At 37.4% G+C, this 24,029-nt stretch overlaps 1 long non-coding RNA gene across 1 annotated transcript; it reads left to right on the top strand.

Moving 5' to 3' along the window:
* The first annotated feature begins 452 nt into the window (after positions 1 to 452).
* Positions 453 to 22,757, top strand: LOC123866384. The gene is made up of 3 exons (XR_006796177.1): positions 453 to 463; positions 2,606 to 2,613; positions 22,680 to 22,757. It is a non-coding gene; the product is annotated as an uncharacterized LOC123866384 (long non-coding RNA).
* Positions 22,758 to 24,029: the final 1,272 nt, after the last annotated feature.

The raw sequence follows: 24,029 nt of genomic DNA, 5'->3' as shown, positions 1-24,029 counted from the left end.
TTTGCTCGTTACCGGTTCGCGGTCTTGTGGGTTGACAAGGCATCGCCTTAATAGCATTTTCGAGGGTAGATGCAGAATAGGCTCTGTGTTTTAAATATTTTATAAGGTTTAAGTTGTTTTAATTGAAGTGAAAAAGAGGCCGGACCAGGCTATAAAGCATGGGATACAAGTTTTTAAGGAGGCAAACTTGGTCACTAAAGTTTAAAGTAAATTAAAGTTTGTATGGCAAATCAGAACTTTTGGTAGCTAGAACGATGCTAGAACGCTAGATTTAGTAAGTCCGTCAAATTTTATCAATAAACGGTCATAGATAACAAATTCCATGATTATATATTCTATGGTAAATATATATGATTGCGCGCTCTATAACCTCTTGATTTAAACTATGTATAAGACCAAGAGGTTGCTCGTATAAATATACATCTATCAACCTCTGTTGATAGATAGAAAATAAAATCAATGAGTTCCCGCGGGATTTGTAAGAACATCATTTAGTAAATAATAATCAACAAATCTTGGTGAAAATGACACACAGCCCTATTGCACAAGTAGAGAGGTGAAGCGAGTTACGGGCGATATCGATAACGTCCCGTCTGCTCGATGTAATGACGATAATTATGGCGACCATTTGCCTGGCCGTTGCGCACAGACAATGGTATTATTCCACTGCATTGGCACGGTATTGTAGAGCACTGGAGAGCAAGCTCTTGGTTTAAAGATTTGTCGATTAATGTTTACCAAGCTTTAAAAAATGACTGAAGGAATAATTCGAAACTAATAAGTAGGACTATAGGACCTATAATATATACAGTAAATCACTGGGCATCGTATTCTAGTATGGTTCCATAGGCGTCATGGTTTTTCTTCCTTGTCACAACGCGTTGTCGTATACGACTTTGACTTTGACCTTGTCGTACATGCTATAGCATGAACAACAAGGTCAAAGTCAAAGTCATTTATTCAAATTGGGTATCATTGTACACTTTCTGATTGTCAAACAATGATGTAGTGGTGATAATAATTAACTAAAGCTACGAGGGATTTCGCTGTGTGAACTTTCTGCGATTGCCACGACGCAATGAGCGTTTTCAATCTTTTTTTATTCAGATATAGGTTAGCCCTTAACTGCAATCTCACCTGGTGGTAAGTGATGATGCAGTCTAAGATGAAAGTGGACTAACCTAAAAAAGTTGACTATGTGTTTCAATAAACCCATACCCCATTGGTTTCTACACGGCATCGTACCGCTTGGCGGCACGCCTTTGCCAGTAGGGTGGTGACTGGTGACTAGCCACGGTTGAAGCGTCCCAGCAGACCAGACCGGCAAAAACGGATGGATTTCGCTGTGTAACCTTCCTGCGATTACTACAACGCAATGAGGGTTTCCGATCTTTGAGCGTAATATATAGGTACCTATACCATTCTACGGCTCCAGATAAGTACGCATGACTGACTGCTTGGTTATGTTAATACGCGCGTATCGTCCACATCTCCCCTTCGGACGGGTCCGGAATGATTCATTACAGCGCTGTAGAGTAACGCCTAAAGCGATTAACGAGTTTAATTCGTAACGCTAGCCGATTCAAATCTGTGAAAAATTGGTGCCATTTTTAATACCCTTGTGTAAATTTACACTATATTAGGTACTTAACTATGTAAAGAAAGCTATGAATGCGAATTTTTATGCCGGAAAGTCAAAGAGTTCCAACGGGATTTTAAAAAATCGACATAGGAAGAAGTCGCTGGCATCTTCTAAGAAATAATAAGAACTAGCTTAGCTTATTCTCGCGACTTCGTCCGCGTGGACTACACAAATTTCAAACTCCTATTCGACCCCTAAGGGGTTAGAGGTCGAATTTTCAAAAATCCTTTTTTGGCATCGATGTATATGGATGGGTCCTTCGAAGATAAAAAACGCACTCAAAAAGTCAATAGAATTTGCAAAAATCTATTGACTTTGTCAATAACGATGACGTAAGATTCAAGCGTATTTTTGCGGACGGAATTGTATGGGAAAGGCTAATCCATATACAATATACATCGATGTTTTTTAGCGGTTGACTACGTCATAATAGCTATCTGCATCCCGAATTTTATCCCGATCCGACCAGTACTTGGAGCTGTGCGTTGATCTTGACTGACTGATCTAGTCAGTCAGTCAGCTTTTCCTTTTATATATTTTGATAAACAGATATGATTAACCCGAAACTCTTTCACAAAGGAAGGTTAAAATAATAAAATCGTCGTTATTCTAACGGAACCCATCTTTGTGCCATAGTCGATTAGGATTCACCAATCATAAGAATTAAAGTGCAAACTGAATCAGCAAATCAAATTTGCCCGAGATCTTTCTTAGATTCGATTTCGTGAATTAGATAGATACTGGAAGAGACTGGCAGAGAAGATCAGAACGCGGATTATTAAAAAAATATATTGTTTCACTTTTTACCGGTAGGCCATAGTAAATTAACTTACACACCTTAAATAATTATGAACCTACATATAAAAATTACAATAAAATATTATAATGGAAAGTGTAATCAAAGAGTGGAACCTCGAGGGCTTAATACCGACACGATCACGATAGAATCCTGGAATTTGGCAGTTAGGTAGGTCTTATAGCATATAGTAAAATCATTAAAAAAAAATTAAAATGAGTATCATTTTTTAAAGTAAGATAACTATGCCAAATTGGGTATCATATGAAAGGGATTTACCTGTATATTCTAAAACAGATTTTTATTTATTTTTACGCATAATAGTTTTTGTTTTATCGTGCAAAATGTCAGAAAAATTACCCGAGTACGGAACCCTCGGTGGGCAAGTCTGAGTCGCACTTAGCCGGTTTTTTCACCTTTTTTACATGGCATAATATTTTATTTATTTTTGTTTTATTTTATTTAGTTCAGTAATATTGTAAATCTTTGAAAAGAGCAACCGCCTAGTTTCTTGCTGGTTCTTCTCAGGAGGACCTTGTATTGCGAACCAATGGTAGATGCATTTGTCGATTGAAAAGTACCTACTTGTAAACGTTTTATTTGAAAAAAAACCTTCCTATTTCTATTCTTAGATAGGTATATAAGATTGTATTCACTTCTAGTTAAGAACCTTACTCTTCGGTATCATCTATTAGGTATTCAGCAGACAAAGTGTACAAAATTAAATTGGAGTCCGAATCAACAAAGCGCAGTTCGCTCTCTTAATTTTTGACTTTCATTTATAAAATTTATTCAACGATCGAATTTTTTTGGGAATGTTTTTCGGAAAATAATTTGAAAGGATTTTACTCTTTGTAAAAGAGTAAATATTCATTAGCCTAGTCAATATGAAAATAATTAAATACTTAAGTAAATAAATCAATTAAAGTTTGCCCGAAACCAAACTTACTAAAGGCACCTAGACTAATTAAAATGTTTTTATGTATGACCCAAGTAAATTAACTCGATGGATATCTATTCAAATTGTAGGTGCTTAAAATCTGTTCAATTCTGTAGTGAACAGAATCTGTCTGATTCTGTTGTTTTGTTTTTTTCTCACAGGTTGATGAAAAATAACATAATATGTCACCTAGAACCTAACTGCCCTAAATAAAAATCCTTCGCTGCGCTGGGGGTCCTACAATAGAATCCTTCGCTTCCCTCTAAATTCAAAACGCCCTCAAGAAAAAAAACTGTTTGGCCCCTTGTGACAAAAATAACTATTTCCCTACTCAGTTTTTCCTTTTTGAATCATATCGGGCTTAGTTCTATCGACAAGGGATGAGAACGATATGCATGGGGCGGTCAGTCGTGCGTGCGTCAGGGTTGTTCCTGGTTTGTGAACATTTCGGTTTGTATTATACCATTAAATGTTTCATATAAATACCAATAATAAGGTGATCGTATACCACAAGATAAACCGTAAGAACCTCAAAAGGTGAACAAAATGCACTTTTTAACTCCTAAAAATACGTGTGACTCAGTACAGAGAGTGAGAGAGTCTTTCTTTCTCTCTATCTATAAGTACCAGCTTATAAGTGCATTTATGCTCGTAAGACATATCTACGGGTGTGACAAAAGACGCGTATATACATGTACAAGATTATACATAAGATGATAATAATTTAAAACTACTCCAAAGTACTGTTTATAAACAGACTAGGGCTTGGCTGCAATCAGATCTGTTTTCTAGTGAGAGACTTAAATGGAGCGCACTTGTGTAGAAAATACCTATTTGCTCTTGACTTGAAGGTGCCTATGTTGGTGTTGAGGGGAAACTGATGCCGAATGAGCGTTCCAGATCCTAGCATAGTGGTTCAAATTTGAAACGAGGGGGCAAATCGGTTTGTACGTGTCCGTGGAATTTCGACTACGTACAAAATTAAATGCAGACCTCTGAGAGCCTCTCGCGGTTCTTGCCAATGTGTGCGATTTCCTTTATATTATTCCTTTATCTTACTGTACTGAAAGTTTTTTTTTTCGTTTATTAGACATACATAATAAATTATGACAATAATAATGAAGTAATACAAGCCATAAAAAAACTAGTCACTCTCAAAAAAAAGTGTATTCAGATGCAGTTATAATATAGTGGCCATGTCGCCTTAGAACTATAAACCAAAAACTAAACTAAAGAATGATGTACAAACTAAACTAAATCAAAACTGAACTAAATTGACTCAAAATCTCTACCAAATCTCGTCAGTTGTAAGTGACAAGAGGAACGCTAGAGAAACTAATGGCACTCGCATTGGACCGCTGGCTCTGACAGCGCCTTGCTAGCTTTATTGCAATCACACTGTCCGTCTTAACTAGGACAACGTTGTTACCAACGGCTAAAATATTAAACAACGAAACTGCAAGTGCCTTTGTACATGACGACATTTTCTCGCAGGTTGTGCGTCAGACGCGATGCCTTTGTACATGACGACATTTTCTCGCAGGTTGTGCGTCAGACGCGATGCCTTTGTACATGACGACATTTTCTCGCAGGTTGTGCGTCAGACGCGATGCCTTTGTACATGACGACATTTTCTCGCAGGTTGTGCGTCAGACGCGATGCCTTTGTACATGACGACATTTTCTCGCAGGTTGTGCGTCAGACGCGACTAACAAGGGATGCAAGAAACTGTGCATGAAAATACGAGTATCATCATTTGAAAAGACACTAAAACTTATTAATTTAAGACTAGATGACGCCCGCGATTTCAACACGTGGATTTAGTTTTTTTTAATCCCGTAGGAATTCTTTGATTCCGGGATGCAACCTAACTCTGTACCAAATTTCATATACCTATATCGGTTAAACGGATGGGCCTTCAAAAATCCCGTGGGAACTGTTTGATTTTTCGGGATAATAAGTAGCCTATGTCCGTCCCCGGGATATAAGCTAACTCTGTACCCATCAAAATCGGTTAAATTGTTGGGACGTGAAAGCTAGCAGACAGACAGATAGACACACTGTCACATTTATTATATTAGTATGGTTATGTACACGATTATGTAACGTGGAAGTCCCGTCATATTTCAACGAAAAATGTAAACTTTTGCCTAAAGTTGCATATCTGGGACACGTGCTGAAGGCACAATAGACAAATCCTGCAAATCAGCATGATGGAAAAAGTTGTGCTAAGAAAGGAGAGTTTGGTTGAAGAAAACTCCTGCAAGCAACATCAGAAAGTGGGCCGAAATCGCGGATGCCGCTAAAGTTTTATTTCTCCTGAAGAAAGTAGGTACCTTCACAACGCCATCATATAAAAGCACCATTGAACGTATATCAAGCCGAATATATTTTATGAATTAATATATCTACTAATATTATAAATGTGAAAGTGTGTTTGTTTGTCCTTCCTTCACGCCCAATAGTTTTTGGCCTATGATGCCACAGACAGATTGTGTATCTGTTTGTGGCGTCAAACTTATAACACCCCTCTTTTTGGTATGAGGGGTTAAAAATACTGAAATTGATACATACCCTGTAATCTTTATATCGCATCGGGCTCGACACGCTCGGACGCGCATTGCTTTGCAGACTGCGCCTCCAGACATAGGGGTGTGCACTCTGCATACACTTTATAGGTACAACCCTATGCATAATGGGGCTTATACATTAGCTAATAACCGCTCTACTTAGTGGACCTACAGCAGCTGCCAAACTTGGACATTCTTGCATGTTTGCAGTCGGCGAAGTATTGCAGTCAGCCCTTGGCACCTGATGTGTTGGCGGAACTTGACCTCGGCGAGGAATAGTTCGTTAGTCACAGCGCCTTACGAGATATAAGACAAACTCAAAAAAATATACCTAATATATTGGACGCGCATCTCTTCGCAGACTACGCCTCCAGACACAGGGGTGCGCAATTTGCATACTCTTTACACATACAAACCCTATGCATAACAGTGCTTACACATATTCCTTTTTACCACTCGATTAACGCAATTTAAAAGTACCTACCTAGTGGTAGATATTGGTGTCGATTTAGATGTTTATTTCTTTACTACTCTAATATTCTGATTAAAATTCAAATTATTTAAGATATTGTAATGATATGAAACCCTTTGTAAGTTAAATATTTCTCAGTCTTAACATATAGTGCAGCTAAAAATTTTGAAGTTAACATTTTGATTCAAAATTTAAGTTCTATGTATAAATGTAACATCACAGTCTTCGACACAGTTCTATAGCTATAATTTTATTAATCACCTGCCTCATTCTTTTTGTGTGTGTTTTTTCAAAAGTAGAGTTTTAAATATTTGTGTGTATGCAACTTTATAGCTACAGGCGACTCTGTCTGCCTGTTAACACGCGTGAACGAGGGTAGGCTACACTTTCATACATGCATTTCACGGTCAGTCCGCAATGTATTTTACCGACAACATTATTTACAGTGAAATCGTTGTAGGTTATAAACAACCAGACGTCTCGCGTCTTGTTATAATGCTCAGTTTATTTTCTTAAGCTTAAGAATTATTGTATGAAAATTACAAGTAAATAAAGAGGAGAGAGTTAAAATGTTGTCCAGTAATGTAACAGCAAATCGTTATTTATTAAGTCATTGTAATAATATATATTATAATATTAAGTAATTTATTTCAGGCAATTTGAACACATTTTAAAACATAAATCTAAATACAAATGTACAATTATTTAAAAACAACAAAATGAAAATACTTGATAAAATTAAAACAAAATTGAAATTACCAATAATGAAATTGAAATTGTCCCCAAAAGGAAGTTTAAAAATCTTTCTAGCTAGATTTTTTTACTTAGATAATTATCTAGGTAAACAAATAATAATTAAAATTTAATGTCTGTGATTTTATGCTTATATTGATTTGATTGCAAGTAGTTGCCCGCGACTTTATCTGCGTACAATTTCTAATTTATTTCTAAAAATACAAATCTATTGGACTCCTGAGTGAGGAATATCCACCCAATGCATGCCGTCTTAAGAAGTAAATAAGTACTGCCGTATCCGTCCTTGATCCCAAAGCCAAGAGAAAAGTGTGCTGGCTTATCATCTATTAAACCCATAAAATCATTAAGAAAAATTACCAAAGATAAAGTAAAAATAAAGGAAGCAGGTGTCAATTTTCCACAATGTTTCATCACAAAACTTTCTATCAAAGTAAAGCCATAACTGTACTTGTTTGTTTCCCAAAAATATATTTCAATTATCCCGCGCACGACTTCATTTTGAGTTTGTGAACAGTTATAAACAATAAATTACTTTCAACCATAGAGCTGTCATATTCTAGAGTCTCAGAAAACTGCATCAACCTAAGTGGTACACAAAAGGACCAGTTTTTCCTAATTCTTTTATTTACTGCAGACTTTTTTTTGACAACTTGCATGATAGAAACCAATAATGGGATCTTATGGACATAATATGTTGGAGTCCACTTGTCTAAAAATACTTATTCACATTTATCTTGGAATACAGTTCAATACGTTGCAGGAAATATGACACATGAAGAGGGGATTGCACACTAGGAGTTTTTTGTCACGTTCTAAACTGTTGCCAGATCTGCTTTTTTGACCTGAGCAATCGCTTCTTGGGTAAGCTTAGGCTATGCCCATCCTTTTGGGGGCGTCCAAATAGAAGATTTTTATGGTAGCCGTAGAAAAGCTAGAGTTTCTGATTTAGACGCTATAATAGCGTCTGGAGCGGCTAGATGCTTGGTCGATATATTAAACACAGCTTAACAATATTTTTTTGTTCCTGAACGCATTAGTCTCATCCTGAAGAACCGTTTTTTGACGTCTATTTTACAAAGACTGTATCTCTATTGAACGCAACTCAATGCTTCGAACAAATTAACTCAAAGTAATCTATCGACCAATCTACATCTCGCCGGGAAGCGGCGTTTCTTAGCTTTTAATTAAGCTGTAATAAAGAAAATAATTAATTAACCAACCCGACCCGCGCGGCCGCGGGGTGCACGTTTTTTGGAAAGTGTTTATTTAGCAAGAAACAGTTAAAAATTATTTTGCTATAATCCGCCAACAGGATAAATCTGTATGGTCAAACATGCAGTTACAAGCTAAGCACCGCTTACCTCCCCAACCAAGCAATAAAGCCAAGTTCCCAAGCAAGCACTGCCACCACCATTCACATGCAACACCACACAAGACTTTTCCACTACTCTCGACGCACGTTTCGCCCCGACACCGGAGCATCCTCAGGAGATTTTGACTTTACAATGCTGTATTGTCAAAGCTCCTGAGGATGCTCCGGTGTCGGGGCGAAACGTGCGTCGAGAGTAGTGGAAAAGTCTTGTGTGGTGTTGCATGTGAATGGTGGTGGCAGTGCTTGCTTGGGAACTTGGCTTTATTGCTTGGTTGGGGAGGTAAGCGGTGCTTAGCTTGTAACTGCATGTTTGACCATACAGATTTATCCTGTTGGCGGATTATAGCAAAATAATTTTTAACTGTTTCTTGCTAAACATGAACTTCCGCAAAGTAACGCCTGATTCTATCCAAGTGTTTATTTGTTTCGATGCTATTTGCGTTTAATGTAATTTGATTTTATCGATGTAATAGAAAATTTTGATAGTATCATTAAAATGTTAATGCATCTATTACTTTTGTTAAGATGTAATTTCATTTTAGTGATACTTAGATTAGGGATTTTAATTACATAATTAGATAGGTAGATACTCAAAATATAGGAAGTTACGACACACACAGTATGCAATAATTGCCTAAACAATGATATAGGTGTAGCTTCTTGGATAAGAAAGAATTCTCCTGCTTGTTGCTTTCTGTTTGTTTAAATTTTTTCGGGTCCCGTACCTCAAGAGGAATAACTCAAAATTTAAAAACCCCCGACACAAAAACCTCTATAAGAACCGATTTTCTTCGATTATAGCTAAGAACACTCTCGATCAAGCCACCTTTAAAACAAAAAAAAAAATTAAAATCGGTCCATTCGTTTAGGAGCTACGATGCCACAGACAGATACACAGATACACACGTCAAACTTATAACACCCCTCTTTTTGGGTCGGTTGGTCGGGGGTTAAAAACCTTACGCTTTGTTGGAGGGGAAATGAGAATATTTAATAGTCATGATTAACATGGCTGAAATTCTTCTCAGTAGAATCTACTTTCCAAACCGATGGTAGAGTTTTAACAAGCTTATGACTTGTCAAGATGATAATAATTCGGAAAGGATAGAAAATTGGAACTAGTTTGATGTATTTCATATAATGTTTATTGTTTATGAAGACTCATCCTGTATAAGAAAATCTAGGATTGCACGGAAACTTGCATCCTCTAGCCAATCTCTGTTCGCAAACAAAAGTTGTTTACGCAGTATACAATGTACACTTTTACGTGCAATATCCGATGTGCATCATAAAAGTGTTTGTGGAACGTACCTACTACCTAGTTACATACTTGTATATTTCTTTAAATACCTACCTACCTAGTTTAAAAATATATATAAAATAGAATAACTAATTATTATTAATTCGTCTGAGCGTTTGTTTGTGCCTCCGTGTCACAGCCGTTTAAAAAAAATACTTATAAGAGCAGTAAGGTTATAGAAAAAAACCTATTAGAAAGATAACAAAGAAAGGAAAACGTAAATTTTTAACACCGCTTTTTTTAACCGCTGCACAGGCATATTTAAATTTAAAAAAATATCAGGCTTGGTAGCTCCTGAGCACGAAAAGCGGAGTCGATTTTTTTTTTGTATTTAGACAGTTGTTGAGAAAACTACCGTTAAAAAAATAATGACTTGTACAAGTTTTTAACAACAAGTATGACTATAGAACCGTACTTTATCAGATTTTTACATACAATGAGTTAAGATATACTTAGTACCTTATGAGTTTTTTAGTTCTTCTCAAAAGAATCTAAATTTAGAATCGGGTGGTAAGCTCACTATGAAGCCTTTGAAATGATATATCCAATAGCGAGTGGACGAGAGAGTATCGAATATCCGAATCGATTAAGTATTACCGAGACGAAACAAAGGCAGCATTGTTAACAATTCGACAGACACCACAAACGAGCCAAAACAAGGAATTCAATCGAACGCCCAATAATGTTTCAACTCAATTGTTCTGGTGTACGTAGTACTCTAAGAGCTCAGCGGAGTGATTCACTAACTCAATGTTCAACGTCGAATGATAGTCGCCGAGCTCATTAGACATTTATTTTAAACCCCCGACCCAAAAAGAGGGGTGTTATAAGTTTGACGTGTGTATCTGTGTATATGTGGCATCGTAGCTCCTAAACTAATGACCCGATTTTTATTTTTTTTGAAAGGTGGCTTGATCGAGAGTGTTCTTTACTATAATCCAAGAAAATCGGTTCAGCCGTTTGAAAGTTATCAGCTCTTTTCTAGTTACTGTAACCTTCACTTGTCGGGGGTGTTATAAATTTTTAATTTACACTTGTTAATTCATTGAAGGTTTTCTACGAAAAAATATTTTATTATTAGTCAATGAAGCTGCTGGTCATTCGAGCAAACCCATAAACCAAGGAACATTACACTTTCGCAGTTATACTTATGGGTATAGTAAAATAAACTTGCTGTTGTATTAGGTAACCATGTTTATGTAATACTAAAACTAAGTTACAATACATTATATCCCCGGTAAACATTACTTAAGAGCCCGCTACATCGAAGCGATAACTCGTTGCCGGGTGGAACTTAAAATAGTGCTGTTTCCACAGATGACGGAAATAACGTTATTCGTCCATGTCACCCTTTTTTTCTCTCGTCTGGCTTTACAAAGATTAGCCAATGTCAAGCTTGTAGTTATTTGTAACAAGTTAGTTAAACTATACAAGTATGGACCCCGTCTGAGCCGGCGCTCGCCGACATACGCACGGCACCCCCTTAGAGCGCTTTCCAGTCAGTTTTAATAAAAAAAAAAACACTCCAAAAAGGCAGAGCACGCCCGCTAGCTAACACCAACACAGACGAAGTAATATCACCCTTTTCCTCTAACTGCATCTCACCACGAGAGAGGCCAGGTGAATGAATTTTGAAATTGACACGCGAGTGTGGCCGTAGCTTAAAGCTTGCAGTAAAATAAAGTTGTTCATGTAATACCAAAACTAAGTTACCGTATATTATGTCCCGGTAAACATAACTTAAGCACTCGTCACACGAGTCACGGCGTATCCGCGTCCATAAATCCCACCAAATGAAATACGACACCGCGCGGGGTAATCTCTCATCTTAACGCCTGACTAGCAACCCGACTGTGTAACACACGCCGCACCTACGCTGCGATCTGAATTTTCGGAATTCATGTCCCAAATACATTCTTATACCTGCAATATTTCCTTTTTCCTTCGACTTTTTAGGGATTTTAACTGTTAGTGTAAGTAAAGTACCTTTGGTTCTGCAAATGTTCATGGGCGGCGGTAATCACTTAACATCAAGTTACCCACCTGATTTTTTGCTCGCTCGTTTATCGCTAGGTATTTTTAAGCTATAAACACTGGTCTGGTCTGGTCGGAGGCTTCGGCCGTGGCTAGTTGCCACCCTGCCGGCAAAGCCGTGCGATATAGTGTTCCAGTACGAGGCCGTGTAGAATCCAAAGGAGTACGGGTTTAATGAAAACTGTCATATCCCTTCCAGGTTAGTTCGCTTCCATCTTAAACTGTATCATCACTTACCACCAGGTTGAGATTTACTCAAGGGGTAACTTGTATCTGAATAAAAAAAAACATAGGTACTAACGAGCCTCGATAGCTCAACGATAGAGGAGCGGACTGAATTCCGAAAGGTCGGCAGTTCGAACCACACCCGTTGCACTATGGTCGTACCCACTCCTGGCACAAGCTTTACGCTTAATTGTAGGGGAAAGGGGAGTATTAGACATGATTAGCATGGCTAATATTCTTAAAAAAAAAAAAACTCATAAACCTTGAAAGCATTACATTCCTTTTTATGGGCAGTCGTATAAAAATGTATACTCACTAGATCGTATAGGATTGCACTCAAAGTAGAACCTACTAGAACAAACTAATAAATTGTTTAGCAAGTTACGGGGCATCGGGATAGTGTATTCGATTCCGGATTGCATTCAGTTGCAAGTTGCAAGATAGTTGCGAGTTGCGAGTTGCAACTTCGTGGATTGTTTCCCTGTGCTTGCATTGCTTTGGTATTATGTTGTTAGCTCAGACGTGTTGGACTGTGCTTAGAGCCTAGCTATGCAAATTGTGGCTCCTAATCTTGTTCTATTTAAATAGAAATCCAATTTCTATCACACTTCACATCCATACTAAAATTATAAATGCGAAAGTGTGTCTGTCTGTCTATCAGCTACCTTTTCACGGCCCAACAGTTTAACCGATTCTGACGAAATTTGCACAGACTTAACTTATATCCCGGGGCGAACATAGGCTACTTTTTATCCATTCAAATCAAAGAATTCCCACGGAATTCCCAAAAACCCATCCGCTTAACCAATTTGTATGAAATTTGGTACCGAGGTAGCTTGCGTCCCTGTAATTGATATAGGCTTTTTATCCCGGAAAATCAAACAGTCCCCACGGGATCTTTAAAAACCTAAATCCACGCGGACGAAGTCGCGGGCATCCTCTAGCTAATATTATCAAGGCGGTAGTTTGTGTGTATGTGTGTGTGTATGCTTGTTACTCCTTCACGCAAAACTTCTGATAGATTTGGCTGAGGATTGAAGATAGATAATATCCTAGATAAGCACATAGGCTAGTTTTTATCCCGGAACATCAAAAAAATTTCACTCTCAGCAATCACCGCTTTTGCGTAAGTAGGTATATTTTGCAGTTTGCATAATATTACCTACCGCAGAAAAATTACAGATCTGGAAATGTAAAATTTTAGGTACATAATTATCTGAGCTTTACTGTGCATGGGTATCATTACGTTATAAGGTCATGTGTATAAGGTAACACTTAAGAGAAGTAACCCTGGAGTACCCCAAAGCTATTAATGAAGGTGAAACGCTTCAGCTTCGCAACCTTTAAAGGGCTCTCTCCATCACTCGTTTCATACAATCGTAGTTCCAATTTCATTTGAATATTAAGCAACCAAAGTTCATGAAATTTTGCAGACACATTCTAGAAACTAATATCTGTGTCTGTGGTTTTCCAGATTTCTGTTAAATTATTCGGTTTCAAAGTTACACGGTCTTAAAATTTTCATACAAATCTTTGAGCCCCTGTAATTTTAAAACTACATATTTTTAGAAAAATCTAAAACACCACAGACACAGATATTAGTTTCTAGAATATGTCTGCAAAATTTCATGAACTTTGGTTGCTTAATATTCATATGGAATTGGAACTACGATTGTATGAAACGAGTGACGGAGAGGGCGCAGTGGTAAGCGCTGTGGTCTTATTAGTGGGAGGTCCCGGGTTCGATTCCTGGCAGGGGCTTAGAATTTTTAATTTCTCTGGTCTAGTCTGGTGGGAGGCTTTGGCCGTGGCCAGTTACTATCCTACTGGTTAAGCCGTGCGGCCAAGCGATTTAGCATTCCAGTACGATACCCTGTAGAACCCTAAGGGGTATGGGTTTGATAAAACTGCCATACCCCTTCCAGGTTCGCCCGCTTCCACGTTAGACTGTAATTACCACTTAGCACCAGATGAGATTGCCATCAAGTGTTAAGTATTTGAATAAAATGAAATAAAATATATGTCGAGCTATGTCTGTTGCTTTGGTTCTCCTATGGATCTCATCATTTCTGATGATCACATTCATTTCATCACATACAGAGACTCAAAGCATAGTTCTATAGTCTATGACTCGCCCGCTGAATAACTGAGCTTTCTTTTAAGGCCCATGATAGGCTAGCGGCCATGTCTCAAATCCATAATATGTCATCACTGACAACGCTTGAAGACTTAATAGTCTTCAAGCACTTAGGAGCTTTGGTCGAGATGATATCTCGAAACTTTTTGATTGGGCTTTGGCATTCAAAAAATGTAGGTACTTCGTCGGTATAAATACTCGAACTATGCACATAAGGAACCAAAAGCTTAATTTGCAATAATCCGCTAAACGAGACAAATCTGTATGCACCATGTAGCATGCGATATGCACCGCCCGCCCTCCCACTACTAGACATGCAGGAAAAGCCAGCCACCTAGCAAGCAGCACTCATCACGACACGCAGCATCACACGAATACCAAAACCACGCTTACTTGCCTTACTTTGCATTGTGAATTTTAAGGTCTACATCATTCTGAAGCGAAACGTGCGTCGAGTGGTTTTGGGATTCGTGTGGTGCTGCGTGTGGTGGTGCGTACTTATTACTTGCTTGGTCGCTGGCTTTTCCTGCATGTTTAGCGGTGGGAGCGTATGCGATATGTCGCATGCTGCATGTTACACCATTCAAATTAGTCTGGTTTTTAATGAAAATCACACTAATATTATAAAGGAGAAAGTTTGTATGTGTGTGTGTGTGTGTGTGTGTGTGTGTGTGTGTGTGTATGTTTGTTACTCCTTCACGCAAAAACTACTGAACGGATTGGGCTGAAAAGAATGGAGATAGATTATACCCTAGATTAGCACATAGGCTACTTTTTATCCCGGAAAACCAAAGAGTTCCCACGGGAATTTAAAAACCTACATCCACGCGAACGAAATCGCGGGTATCAGCTAGTCTAATTACTATACAAATCATGCCCGCGTGGAATGGTGCCAAGAATACTGGCTGCATTTCCGCGTTGCATCTGGTTTAGCAGATGCTTTTGGTCCATTGTATATCATGGACTTTCGCAAAGTAACGCCTGCTTCTATACAACATTGGACTATGTATTGTGATGTTTATTCGTACTTCGCTAGCGGCGCACGGAGGTAGGAGTGTAATTTTTACCGGGTTATTATTTTAGCGAGAACAATGGCTACAGCGCGCGGTAATAGGCAGGTTCGCTGCAACTGCTAAATGGTTATCTTGGCCTGTAGGGTGCGCGGTGGCCCAAGGCATAAGCGCTCGAGGACAAATAAAATGATTTTTCATTAAAATCTAGGTAAACGACGTCTACGACGGTAAAAGTAAGTTTATTTTTTATTTAACTGTAATTTGGGAGCGTAAAAAAATGAAAATTGAAATTTCTAGAATGCTTTAAGTAGCCATATATCAAAATTCATACAAACTGACTTTATTCTTTTTACGGGGTTATTATTTTAGCGAGAACAATGGCTACAGCGTGCGGTAATGGGCAGGTTCGCTGCAACTGCTAAATGGTTATTTTGGCATATGTACAGTGCGTGGCCCGAGGCATAAGCGAACGATAAAATATTTTCTATCGTGCAATTAGTCAATGAGCTCATTATCCCGGAAAACCAAACAGTTCCCACGGGATTCAAAAATCTAAATTGATGCTGACAAAGCCAGCGATAAAGATTATAACTTGGATTCTGTGAGCCTGAATATTTAGTTATTATATGACTTTTTGTACCTATTTTGACACTACACAATGACGTAGAAAACAAGTATGGTACTGAAGGTAATCCTCTATCGCTTATGACTAGCAATATTTGTTGCGCACACACAATAATTGTTGCGCACCTCTGGCCCGGCTACTTTCCGCTTCCATTGTACCGCTGCACAGCGCAGGACCTATGTAAGGGCAGTACGAATGTTGGTAATCTCTTATCGCTTATGACTCGCGCCACACAATAATTGTTGCGCACCTCTGGCCCGGCTACTTTCTGCTTCCATTGTACCGCTGCACGGCGCAGGCGCAGGGCTCAACAATCAAAGGTCACGATGCGCTCATTGAATATTTACGAACAGACCGACGGTATTATTGAGTCGATTACGTGACTTTCTTAATGGTTCTTGCTTATCGGATGCTTATTTTGAATTGCAATATACCGTTTGGGAAATAAGTTCGCGTATTGGGTATTGTAAAGCTAGGTTTACATGCGAATTTAACCATTTTTGAAGAGCCAGACTGAGCTTTGATTGTGCGGAATAATTTGTGGTTCTAGTTTTAGCTATTCAACGCATGACCTTTAGTTTTATATAATTGCGTTTTATTTTATTTTATTGTTGAGACCTTATAAAACTAAGTTACTATTAGTTTGCAGTGAATCTTAAAATACATGTTATTAGTTATCCTTATCAATTAACACTTTCGGTTTGTGATGACCTAATCAAAGTTAGAGCTAAATACATCATTTTAAGCAAATAAACAATTAACTAAAAATGGATTTGAATATAATTTCAAATAACAAAATATTCACAATTAGTTAAAAAATAACTAAGACAACATATAAGTTTCAATTTTTGTTTTGTTTAAGAAACAGTGATTATGTCAAATCGTAATGAATACCTTGTACACATTTTTATCAAAAAAAATAGAACAAATGATCATGAAAAAAAACTGAATTTCACAATTTTTGAGCTTTGTTTTCTATATTGAAGAAATAATAATAGAAACTGAACCTTAGCATAAACCACAGATTAAAATGACCCCTCCCTGTAGGCTAGATACTAAAGCAAACAGACAAGCTATGATCAAGGGTCATACTACGACCGACCGGTGAAATGCGCTGGCGTAAATAATATACAATTACCTTGGAACCCTTTGTTGAAGTCCTACAACTAGGTTCAACGACAGACTAATATACGAGATCACGAACACTATAAACTCTAGATATAATTTGGAAACCATCTATGTTGCATCAAATAATATATATCTATGGGTGCATCTATGTTACATTAAAATCCATCCATACAAATATTATAAATGCTTATAACTATTGCTCCCGAGAAAAGCTTATTATACAATAGAAGACTAGGTAAATGATGCAAGTGTAAATTAAAAATTTATAACACCCCCGACAAGTGAAAGTTACAGTAACTATAGAAAAGAACTGGTAACTTTTAAAAGACTGAACCGATTTTCTAGTTAAGAACATTCTCGATCAAGCCACCTTTCAAACAAAAATACTAAATTAAAATCGGTTTATTGGTTTAGGAGCTACGATGCCACATACAGATACACACGTCAAACTTATAACACCCCTCTTTTTGGATCGGGGGTTAAAAAGAGCGTGGGTTTGACCTGCAGCTCGCTCCAGCAATGCTCGCGCATTGCTCCGAAGTAGTCATATAACTATGTATGGTAGCTTATGTACTAGCTCCGATTTCTGTCATCCGAGTTCTCTCAGTCATCCGTGAGAATACCTCGGATATGCCAATGATGTCCACTGAATAGCTTGGATCAGAGATCGGATTAGTGCGTAAGCAATATCCGAGTTCGTTCCGAGTTTTTTATATCCGTTCCGTATATTCACGGACTCCATTAACCATTCTTAAAGGTATTGTTAAGACATAACATAACATAACACACTATATATTATTATTATTTTCTCTAAATTGAATCCTCTCTAAAACACGACAAACACTATTCCAGTTTGTTAACCTCATTCGGATGTCGTCTGTTATACGACTATTTGTTCAAATCTTTACAAAATTAAGTTTTAACGAAACACGTTCAATTTGCAACTTTACAGCTACAGAAATAGGGTTTCAAATGCAAGGGGTGCGAGGCTGTCGCAATAAGCGTCTGGCAAGGAGGAAATGGCAAAATCGCGAACCAAAATTAGGTTTGGCTTGAAGACGCATTGGAGTGTATGTATAGTATAGCATATAATTTAACAGAAACGTTATATACGAAATATTGACGATATTGGCAGCGAACACGAGTGACGTAATAGTCAATACATAATAGGAAAATGGTTTAAATAATGTTTTAACGTTTAAATTTAAACTATCGTGAGGGATTTCTATTATAAGGAATTATTCAGGCACATCGACTAAATACTCGTACGTGAGTATAGCAGTAACAACCTATACTTATTAATGGTTTACAAAGCACCGTTTATTTGTAAAATGGCAGCACCATTGATGCCCGAACGCATATAATATAACGAATTAACAAACAAACACAAAAGCTTAAGTTTTATTTTTATATATCTATTTCAACCGCGTTAATTTAGGCTTTTAAAAATTCCGTGGAAACTCTTTGATTTTTCGGGACAAAAAGTATCCTGTGGGAACTTTTTGATTTTCTGGAAAACGAACTTATATCCAATGTCTAGGATGCAAGTTATCTACAGTCAGAGAGGCCGTGAAAAGCTAACAGACAGACAGACAGACACACTTTCGCATTCATAATATTAGTATACGGATAAGTATTAATTTGCACCAAGTGACCTAGTTTTAAGAGTCTGTACTTTGGATGTAGGTATATGTAACATATTATACTTACCTATATACCTAGGTACTTACTTATTACATTAACTTAAGTACTCCTTTTTTATATTAAATTTTAAGTTTTATTAGTATGCAATATTTAAAGTATTACCTAGATGGAGGTGTGGACAATAAATCCTGTTTTTAACCCCCGACCCAAAAAGAGGGGTGTTATAAGTTTGACGTGTGTATCTGTGTGTCTGTGTATCTGTGTATCTGTGTATCTGTCTGTGGCATCGTAGCGCCTAAACGAATGAACCGATTTTAATTTAGTTTTTTTTGTTTGAAAGGTGGCTTGATCGAGAGTGTTCTTAGCTATAATCTAAAAAAATTGGTTCAGCCGTTTAAGAGTTATCAGCTCTTTTCTAGTTTTCTTGTAGAAAAGAAGGTTAGATAACCGTTAGGTTCATAATATTATGTCAATAGACAAATGTCAAGCTGTCAAGATGGACGTTGCCTAAATTCATAATTATTTATTTGAAAATGATGTTTTGGAAAACTCAAATACTTTGGATCGTCGGGGGTGTTATAAATTTTTAATTTACACTTGTTAATCAACTCGCCCCATAAGCGAGATTGCAGTTTCGCTTTATTATCCACCATCTTGTTAATTCAGTGGCTTAATTGAGTGTCTTGTTGCAGATAAAGATACTTCCAGGTCAGAGTGCTAGTGACTTGCAAATGAGTTGGAATTACGTATGGTAATTGGTTGAAACAACTAACATTTTGCGTTAAGTTTTGAAATATATGTCTGTGGCATCGTAGCTCGTAAACTAATGAACCGATTCTAATTTAGTTTCTTTTGTTTGAAAGGTGGCTTGATCGAGTGTTCTTAGCTATAATCCAAGAAAATCGGTTCTGCCGTTTGAAAGTTATCAGCTCTTTTCTAGTTACTGTAACCTTCACTTGTCGGGGGTGTTATAAATTTTTAATTTACACTTGTTATTTCATGTAAGTATTACCTAGATTGTTCTTTAAATAGTACGACTCCTAGGTAGATATTTTAGCCACAACGTCAATAAAAACTTCTATACCATTTAACATAATGATTTTATTAACTAATTCTATTAAATCCGCTGATTAAATCAAACCTAACTCTATTACTATGATGATAATCGCAAAAGGTAGGTACTTAATAAAAGTTTGACTAGTGCGGTTTTGGAAAATGAAACACAAACCGATGAGGCACCAAGACTCGTAGTATTAAAATTAATTTAAATGCTAATGAGTGATACCACGCTGTGATATAACGCCGCGGGGACTGGACGGGGCTGGAATGGAAACACTGGAAATATGGAATCATAAATTACATATTTCCATTTTTATAATATTGTTGTGGTGCAACTTCTGGAATAGGTGTTATCCATGCAAAAACATACCTATACCTATTTGACGACCTAAATCCAACAACTGATAATCAAAAAGTGTATAGGTATTTATATATTTTAACCCCCGACCCAAAATAGCTAGAGCCTCAATAGCTCAACGGTTGAGGAGCGGACTCAATTACGAAAGGTCGGCGGTTCAAATCCCACCCGTTGCACTATTGTCGTACCCACTCCTGGCACAAGCTTTACGCTTAATTGGAGGGGAAAGGGGAGTATTAGTCATGATTAACATGGCTAATATTCTTTAAAAAAAAGAAGAGGGGTGTTATAAGTTTGACGTGTGTATCTGTGTATCTGTCTGTGACATCGTAGCTCCTAAACTAATGAACCGATTTTAATTTAGATTTTTTGTTTGAAAGGTGGCTTTTATAGATCGTTCTTAGCTATAATCCAAGAAAATCGGTTCAGCCGTTTGAAAATTATTAGCTCTTTTCTAGTTACGTTCTAGTTTTCTAGTTAGTTAGTTTGTTTTCTAGCTTCTAGTTACCTTCACTTGTCGGGGGTGTTTTAAATTTTTAATTTACACTTGTGAACTATGAAGTTGTTTTGTCGAGCATCAGTGTCTGCGTGCGGAGTGCGGACCCAGCCTAACGCCCCGAAGTACCGTAATTAAATCCCCACTTAATCTGTGACCTAACCATGATCTCATTGTTTCTCCATTAAATGAACCGAGCGTAAAAGATAGGATTTTTTTGCATCGGAGGCGCTACAGAGCGCTTTGTTAAAATTTACGAGAGCTATTTCGCTTAACAGTCGCTTTATTTTATCGCTTAATTTATTACGCGAGGGCCTTATTATAATTGAAATCATTAAATTGCTTGCTGTATAATAAGATAAAGATTGTTTATGGGGACAGTCTGTTGCAAATAGGGGTCCGATATCAGTGGAATGCAGGTTGAATGATTTTTCAGGATTGACTGCTAATTATGAATCTTTGACCACGGTTCGAAATTTAAACTAATTAAGTACAGTGAGCGGAAAACAACCTGAACAAATGGGCATAGTCGATTTTTGACACATTGAAAATCAAAAATGACAATTATCAACAGGACTCTCTCCGTCACTTACTCCATACAATCGTAGTTCCAATTTCATTTGAATATTAAGCAACCAAAGTCCATGAAATTTTGCAGACATATTCTAGAAACTCATATCTGTGCCTGTGGTGTTTTAGATTTTTCTAAAAAATATGAAGTTTCAAAATTACAGGAGCTCAAATATTTGTATGTGAATTTTCAAGACCGCGTAACTTTGAAACCGAATATTTTAACAGAAATCTGGAAAACCACAGGCATAGATATTAATCTAATAGGCATAGATATTAGATTAATATCTATGCCTGTGGTTTTCCAGATATAATATACAAATGAAATTGGAACTACGTTTGTATGGAGCGAGTAACGAAGAGACCCCTCTTAATAAAGTCTAATTAAAGAGTCGTAAAAAACAAACAACACACGAAACGTCATTTTTGTCTCCGGGATTAAAAAATAGACCATAATTGTTTTATTTCAAGCAGGACTAATGTCACAGCTAGAGATCTACCATCGCGACCAGTTCGGAATACAGATTCTACTTAGAATAGCAGGCAAGAAACTCAGCAATTGCTCTTTTCAAATCATGAAAAGTTAGGTCCAACATGTAACAATACACTATAAATAAACCATCTGTAGGCCACTGGAAATTCAGCCACTTGCTTCCACGCAACCTTGTCATTAAAGTAACTTATGATTGTACAGCCTGTGTGTTTGTGTGTAATGGGAATATGGCGAACATTCAGGCAGGCAGGTGATTAGTAAACTTATAGATTCTCTTACAGTGTTAGAAAGTTAAATCATATAGGTACAAGTGTAAATTAAAAATTTATAACACCCCCGACAAGTGAAGGTTACAGTAACTAGAAAATAGCTGATAACTTTCAAACGGCTGAACCGATTTTCTTGAATTATAGCTAAGAACACTCTCGATCAAGCCACCTTTCAAACAAAAAAAACTAAATTAAAATTGGTTCATTCGTTTAGACGCTACGATGCCACAGACAGATACACAGACACACACGTCAAACTTATAACACCCCTCTTTTTGGGTCGGGGGTTAAAAATGTGTAAGAAGACGTTTGAAAAAAGTATGATTTCGTATGGCATGCGTACACTCTTTCATGAAATATGGGATCTATTGGGAAGAAAAGTTCTCACATCTTACAACAAATTGCCTCAAGTTAAGCAGTTCTGGCGCAAGCTGCGCAATGATTTATTGTTCCACGCTGCACGGACGACGGCCGGCTACTTACACGATCAACATTGTACTTTGGAAAATGGGGTTTTTGCTTTTAAAGGTCTGTATATATAGTTCTACTGTAACATCAATAGAAACAGCAGAACGTCATGTATTAGAAATCAATTTTTTTATCACACCTGGTCACCTGGACACCTGGTCGGGGTTGCTGTGGCCGCACTGCAGTGTCGTTATACGTTTCACACCCCAGGCATGCTTGTCCACATGCTCGTAGTGACAATTTTAACACACCTAGGGTGTTGCCGCACGCACGTTCGAGTGTGCTACAGGAGTGCGGAAAACAGACTCACAGTCAGTGGCATGCAGGTCATAGAAGCATAAAAGCACTGCTTACCCTGATTGAAATAGCTCAATGCTTATCTCTCAATGACCTGCCTTCTAGGTACCTCCCTAATTACTAATACCTACCCTAGACCGAGCCCTGTGCACGCCACTGCTCACAGTGTAGCCAAGCCTAGAGGCTGGATTGTTTACATTAACACGCTTACGAAGTACGTTTATAGGCTTGCGCTTGACGGCAATAATACCAAACAGTAGGAGATGATGCAGCCTAAGGCAGAGCGCGCAACGACGCAACGCAACGCAGTATGCAACGATAGAGGATAAAGAGCCGGGAACTTAAAAAAAAAAAAAATTGGTTTAAGTTTAGATTAAGTATATTACAATATTAATATTATAAGTGATAGTTTTTAAGGTTGTTGCACTGTAAATAGCAACAGATAAAACAGTTATAAAAAAAAAAGGCAGAGTGCGCCTGCCTAGAACGCGTATACGAGTACAATAGGCGAATCTATATAGATTCATACTTCTTTTGAAGGTACCAATATTATACCTAGCAAGGAAAGCAGAAGTCGAAAGGGCATTCCATAGGAACACAATAAAGAAATTTTCCCATTTTAAAGATAGATTCTTAAATCGGCAAGAGCTCATACATACCTACATTGCAAACCTACAAAAAACCAATAATATCACAAATCATGATACACAAAATATTATTGTGTTAACATTTTTAACATATATCTAATGCCTGAGTCGAGTCGAAAATTATAGGTATCCGAAACCCGATTCAATTATTGTGTACTCCGTGTTAACATGCAAATTGGTCCACTCAAAATTTGCCCGTCCCTTAATAGGAAATGGGCCTTTTCCGTTATTATTCCCGACCGGACCCTTTTGTTTTGACATTGTAGATTTGGAAATTATTCCGTACCCTCCCGATCGTCGACTTTCCGAGTGTTAAGTGGTGTATGTTTTGTGAGCGCCGCGCAAACATAATGTGCGACTCACTTGAATGTTTAATGAGGATTAACGCTTTCGAAATATTGACATTGAGATTAGGTATATTTTTTAATTTCATGCAATACGGCTTCGCACGAGTAGCTTATTAAAATTTCTATAGATTTGTTACTCAGGAATAATGTAGCTTTCTACTAAAAAAACCCAGATTCCAGAGATAACCCCTTACAAACAAACTTACAAACTTTACTTCTTTACAATATTAGATTAGATCATATCGTTATTATGAATCAAATATTTGAAAAGAGCAACCGACGGTTTTTCTCGGTAGGAAAGGCAATACCAGTAGTGGTAGTTGCCTTTGACGATTCAAAAGTTCTTGTAAAAGTTTATTTGAATAAAAAAG

Source organism: Maniola jurtina, chromosome 1 (genome assembly GCF_905333055.1).
Source record: "Maniola jurtina chromosome 1, ilManJurt1.1, whole genome shotgun sequence".
Lineage (NCBI taxonomy): Eukaryota > Metazoa > Arthropoda > Insecta > Lepidoptera > Nymphalidae > Maniola > Maniola jurtina.
The sequence above is the reverse complement of the archived record's forward strand: the minus strand, read 5'-3'. Positions and strand labels throughout refer to the sequence as shown.